This window comes from Lactuca virosa, chromosome 5 (assembly GCF_052849685.1).
Source record: "Lactuca virosa cultivar CGN04683 chromosome 5, Lactuca_virosa_CGN04683_v6, whole genome shotgun sequence".
NCBI classification, from domain to species: domain Eukaryota; kingdom Viridiplantae; phylum Streptophyta; class Magnoliopsida; order Asterales; family Asteraceae; genus Lactuca; species Lactuca virosa.
Window position 1 is genome coordinate 310,277,218 of NC_136430.1, and position 7,134 is coordinate 310,284,351.

Below are 7,134 nucleotides of genomic sequence, written 5' to 3' on the forward strand. Positions count from 1 at the left end.
CCACTGATCACGGTGGCCGGAAGGTGGCAAATAGATTGAGACCATTGGAGTTTGAAGAGATAGCGAAGTACTTTGAGATGCCGATAATCATGGCAGCAAAGGAACTAGGGATAGGGGCAACATTGTTGAAGAAAAGATGCAGGGAGCTAAACATAAACAGATGGCCTCATAGGAAACTTAAGAGCCTTGAATCCCTCATTCAAAATGCCAAGGTAACTACTCTAATAACCTTCTATACATTACTCATGCATGTATGCATGCACTTGGTAACCATAGTAGTTTTGGTATTTTCTAAAATTTTAATTATTAGTTTCTTTATAACATAAACATAGGCCTTAGGCATATGCCACATCGAATCAATTGTTTTACTACGATTTCTGATTTATATTTACATAAACTTAACTCATTGTAAATTTTATGAACTCACCCGAAAAATATATTGCATCTACCTAAAAAAAAAACTAGGAGTTGGGATTAAAGGAGGAGGTAGAGACGTTAGCAGGGCACAAGAAGATGATGGAGAAATTGCCAGGTATGGAATTGACAGAAAGAACAAAGAAGCTTAGGCAAGCTTGCTTCAAAGCTATTTATAAGAAGAGAGGACTGAAAAATCCTTAGTCCTTACCTTTTCTTTTAGCCATTTTGTTATAATTAGTGGATTTTAATCTACATTGTATGTGTTTTTCTCTTGATAAATTGATACCCTTTTTAGTTTCATTGTGTTTGTCTATTGATTTTTTTTAATGCAGAAAAGTTTGTATAATTTGGGTATTATAGTTTGTATTATGTATTTAGCTATATTCTAGATTGCCGACACGACTACTCTGACGACTCTAAACCAGAGGTCTATATAAATAGACTTATGAATTTAGTAGGAATAACTTGATTATAATCTTGTGATTTGTTCCATGTCTGATCCACTCCTAAGATTCACTCGACATGCCCCCAGTTATGTGTAATTAAAATTTTATTAGACTGTTGATCCTAATGAGTCTACCCTAAGTCCACAACCAAACAAGGAACAAGTCAACTATGAGAAACACGCATATGGACTTGTGAGTTATTTGTAAATTGATTATGGAAATAAAGTTTTTAGATTTGTTGAAACTTCACAAACGTACTTAGGTACATGCTAGTCAAACCCCAGATAATGTAGTTGATCAGGCTACATCTTCCCAGACTTGACTATATGTCTCTAAGCCCACCTGTGCTGTCCAACAATCGTAATATTTTTGTTCTGTACTTGTGACCCTGTTCTTTGTATGAATGTTGGTAGGTATACTTTAATTAAGAAAAACATTTATTTTCTAAAGGTATATTTATTTGGAAAATGCACAAATCAGAGACTAGTAGTCCCAATTGTGTTTATAGTTTGTATATCTTATGTGGTTTGATACACTTAATTCACTATAAACTGTGCTCTGATACCAATCTGTCACACCCCCAAACCGAGGATGGCGGAAACGTCCGGGGGTGGAGGACTTCATGTATAATATCATAACAACAATTGCAATAGTAATTCAAGTAAACACAACCAACATATATATATATAATTGAAAAGTTACATCATTATGATTTACATGTTTATAAATCAATTACAATACATGGACAAGATAGGAAATGTTTGACGTCTTAGCATGCCATTCTCAACAACACTTGGTTACCTGTTTATTGATTTCCTGAGAATACAAGTGGTTTGAAAAAGTGTCAACACAATGGTTGGTGAGTTCATAAGTATTTGTTTTGTATTATTAAATGCTTTTCACTTACAAACCTAGTATTAGTTTCCTTTTGAAATTGGCAAACGATTGTATTTGAGATAATGGTTTATAAAATTGAAGGTGGATTAACAAAGGATAACAACAACAAATAGTCCTCACCCTATACATGTACATATGTATATGTATAGGATGGAGCATCTAATCATCATACACACTCAACCACGTGCGATCAATCACCTTAGCGTCCCAAGGTGGGGTGGTAAACCCAATAGCGCTATTATTGTCCATAACGTACCTCAAGAATACGGGCATAGTTATGGAGATTAGACTAAAAATGATAATGCACTACAAATACATGTAGCGTAAACAAAACAAAATGACAATGCACTACAAATACATGTAGCGTAAACAAAACAATAATAATAGTGCACTACAAATACAAGTAGCCCAAACAAAACAATATTTATACAAATACTGAGTTATGTATAAATTATAGAAAACTCGTATGGTGATGTGCAAGTAGCCATTTGAAAATCAAGAACTTGAACTACTTGCACCTTGTGTTGTTTTGAAAACTAAAATGTTTAAGTTTACCAAAACCGGTCGTGATTGAAGTTCAACTTTTCTGATGTAATCTATTGAAAACGTTTAATTATGATATTGATGATTTAACTTGTATTCCCCCCCTTAAAACTTAATAAAAATATAAAATGTAGGGGTATGAACTCACTCTTGAAGCGTGAGTTCCATTGGTACGGTATTTGCATTCCTTTGAGAAACGATAATAAACATTCCGAGTGAACTGCAAATTCATAATTCTTGAACCTTGAAGTATTACCAGGACCGTTTTGTAACCGGTTTACAGTATAAGGATTGTTTGTAAATTATTTTAACCAAAAGTGGGACTGATTGGGTAAACATAATTTCAAAGGAGGGGTTAATATTGACAATTGAAATCAAAGATTTGGGGTTTGGACTGAATTTGCAAAGTATTTGTAACAAGGGGTTAAGTTTTGATAGTTTAAAAAAAATGGGTTGGATTTCCATTTGACCGTTGACTGGGTCAAACCCGGTACCCGTTTTCTTTTCGGGTTGTAACCCTTTACCCGACTACGGATCCGATATCTAGAATATTAGGGTCTTTTAAACCCGTTCCAATCAGTTTGATCGCGTAATAACATCGAAAGGGAAATCGTGTTCTCTTCACAGCCGACTCGAAGAACACCAATGAACGGGGGGGAAGACGACGGGAAATCGAACACCGATGAATCGGACGGATCGAGCAAAATCGTCGGTCGATTGGGGAAGGATCGACAAATCGTCGGCTGATTGGGGAAAGATCGAACACATCGTCGGCTGATTGGGGAAGGATCGACAAATCGTCGGCTGATTGGGGAAAGTGATAACTCCTAGAGCAAGTAGAGAGTCCAGGAGAAGGTCCAATACGTCCAATCACGTGTAGCAGCTTTCCAAAATCTGGACCTTCCAGAAGATTATGAGATACCTGAATCATCCTGGGATCGTTCCTCCACGTATGTTCCTGATTTTACGATGAAGGCGTTGGTTCTGTGCCTACTTTTGCTTGGTCTGATAACTCCTGCCGGTGTCCTTCGAAGATTGGTTTAGCAGGTTTTTCAAACTACGATAGAAAACCTGAAAATTGGAGAAAGCACTCAAGCTTTTCATCGCAAGGAGAGCCACCGATCGCATCGGGTTCGCCAACCTCGTCACCCGACTCCGACTTCCTGGCGAAGACTCCCCCTTCGTCGTCTGTATCAACAGCCCGGGGGAACGAGGCAGCAGCTCTGGCGAAGTTCGATGATGAACCGGGGCTTGCTTCGTCTCGGAGATAGAAGCTGAAGGCGGACCCGACGATCGGTAAATCATGAGGGTAGCGGTGGGGTTTCTCGAGGGCAGTCACGAAGGGGTGGATTCTGTCTTCCGGCGGCTAGAATCGAGTGGTGACAGCAGCAGTGTTTTTGCGGCGGTGTTCGACGACTCGGAAGGGGGCAAGATCGATTGAGGTAATAGCTATTCCAAATCTTTCAATTGACTCTGAATCCTTTATCTCATCCTTCATTCTGTACGTCTTTGGGTTTCGGTTTACTGAAGATCATGTTACTTACATTTTGACTTTTGATTTGTGATTCCAAATCTGATGAATGGTCCGAATTTTTCTTTGTCTGAGTTGGTGATCTTTATGGCAAAGTATGGAGTTTGATCAACAGGGTTTCGATAGGTGTTTGGGTTTTGATAATTTGACAGGGAAAGAACGAGAATTCGATGGGTGTTTGGGATTGTGCTTCTTCCACAGGAAAAGGAACAGAAATACCAACGGGTTATTGTTCTTCTGGTTTGCAGTTGTACTCGAGAATCAAGAACTGGAGTGTTCTGGCTTGGATACAGGTTGTCCTTTTGGTTGTTTATGATAGAAACTGATGAGGAGGTTTGTTTTGAATCTGTTTATGTGTATTTTGAAAATTGAAGAATGGAAGGATTATTTTGATTCTGTTTATGTGTATTTGATAATTGAAGAATGGAAGGATTGTTTTGAATCTGTTTATGTGTATTTGATAATTGAAGAATGGATGGATTGTTTTAATGGGAATCAATGTAGGTAAAGGTGTTTGGGATTCTCTGATAGATTGCAGGAAACAAGGAAGAAAAAAGGAAGGAATAAAGCCATTCCCCTACAGTGTCAATTGGCTGTCAATTTATTAGTGTCCATTGGCTGTCATCTTATTAGTGTTTGTATATTCCTCTATTTGAATTTGATATATTATTGGAAGTATTGGTGTATGTACGTATATAAGGTATTTGGTTTTTAGGATTTTTACACAACACGAAATTTTAAGTGTATATTTATTTTGAATATATACACGTTACATATCCTACATGTATTTAGATAATTGCAAAGGTAATTAACACACACACATTTATATATATATTTATATATTTATATATATAAATTTGAACTTAATTATATTAACCATGTAAAATTTATTAGTTTGTTAAACCTCGGTTGGTTAAATTAAAAATACAAACACCTATACTTAAGAGACCCCAATCTACGTGCCATTGGTCTTTATTGCATCGCGGCCCACGGGGGTTTGATCGTCGAACTATGACCGAATTGAACCGGTTTTTACATGACTCGACAACCGGGTGGGAATCCGATGAATCGGTTAGTTGGCAGGTAAGTTGGGACCAGGGAGGTATCAGATGCTTTTGGAAAGCAGCTAGAGGAATTAAGATGAGTCGAGGCGGTATTAGTGATTTGAGACTCGTGTGTGGAGTCGCATGTTATTCGGAGAATATGCTAAGACACTTGCAGCTTGAATTAAATAATCTCAGAGTAATTGATTCGACCCTGCTGCACAGCTCTCGTCTGAGTCTAACCGTTGCAGGGATGAGTTTTCTACTCAAAGGATTATCTGAGCCTTCTGTCAAGTGAAAGTGTTCCGCAAAATTTAATGGTCAGGGGTTTTGTTTCCAATAGAAGCATCAAGGTAATCAAGGGTTGGAAGTGTTTTGTTTAGTTTGGAATTCAATGTGGATTTAGCCTGGTAGTGGTTCAGTATGGGTGGGCTACCGGGAAGTCAAACCAATTCGAGATTTCAGATTTCGGGTAAGGTAGAAGTGGTTTTCTACAAGGGATTAAGGATTCGTTCATCATCAGGTTTAAAGAGTTCTGCTAAGGTTGGGTTCGGTTGCTTTGGGAAGGCCGTTGTATGCTCGACGTTGGGGATGTGTTCCTCAGGCTGTCTGGCGTACCTGGGGTGGTAAGGAATGATTTCGATGACGAAATCTAATTTAAGTGGAGGAGAGTTGTAACACTCGGTTTTGAATCGCTTCATGATTCGGGGACGTGACCCAATCATCAGTTATCTTAAGGCTTCAGGCCCTGGGGGAAGAGAGAATTAGCCTTTTTGGATGTGGGTATTATATGTTATATAACATTCATAAAAATCATGCCAAATTTAAACTTTTTAAAACATTTCAAAACCCATGATTATTACAAAACTTGTTTGCAAAATAGTATATTGTCAGAGTATCCCATAATCAAAACATGAAATCATAAAGTGTGAGGAGCGGTACGATCACGCTTTCGCCTTCCTGCGATCATCAGAAGTACCTGAAACAATAATCGATAAATGTAAGCTCGAAGGCTTAGTGAGTTACCCCCAAAATACCAATGCCATACAGATATAACCATATCATATAAACATATAAGCAAACAATACATCATGTGTAATGAGCCATCAGTCTGAGTGGACCGATTCCCGGTCCTCAGTCTTTCTGGACCGCTCTCCGAGCCCTCGGCACGTCTGGACCGCCCTCCTCGGGACCTTCAGCCTATCCGGACCACTCGCTGGGCCTTCGGCCTGACTACATTTGCCCGGACCGGGCCTGCAGTCTACCCGGTCCGCCGAGGGTGTCTTGGCCTACTGGACACAGCAGGACCTGCCTCAACCCTTTCCCTAAACCAATAAACATGTGCACATAAATATCATACGCTAGCATGCAATAACAAATAGTCATACAGATCTAACAGATCACTAACATGGCAACCATCCTACAACCAGGATATCAATCTAACAGATTACTAGCATAGCAACCATCCTAAAACCAGGATGAAATCTAACAGACGGATAACATAGCAACCATCCTAAACCAAGATGTAAATTATAAAGGGTCGGCCTTGGTGCCGTAGACCCTGTTGATATAGTGATGAGAACTCACCTCTCAAGTAACTCGAATCGATAAATTCAACTCAACCAAATGCAACTCCAAATCCAACACCTACATCCACCGATGACTTACTTCCATAAATTCCCAAATTACCAAAATACCCCCAGAGGTCAAGCTGGTCAACCCTTGGTCCAAGTCAAAGTCAACGGTCCATGTTGACCCAACTCGTCGAGTGCGGCTAGCAACTCGTCGAGTTCCTTAAGATTTTATAAGGTCATTAAACCCTCACTGACTCGCCGAGTTTCCGACGAACTCGTCGACTCTATGCATGTCCAAAAGTCGGGAAAACCATTAGTTGACTCGCCGAGTCACCCTACTGACTCACCGAGTCCACGACAATCTTCATCGGACTCGCCGAGTTGACCATGCAACTCGCCGAGTCCCTTCAGTCCATATCCATACAGATTCTTATTAAGCCATCTTAAGGTTCCATATTGCAGATCCAGCCTCCTAAGGCATGTTTATCACATAAAGTTGCAAACTTTACGTGCATGCAAGACTCTAAAGTCTTATAATGACAAAACAAAGCTTGTAATGGTGTTTTACACTTGAGGAGAGGTTCATACTTGCCAAAACTGAGATCTAGAATGAAATGAGGTCAAGGTAACGACTTTATACCTTCCACTAGATGTCAAATGAGGTAGATATCAGATTCACACAA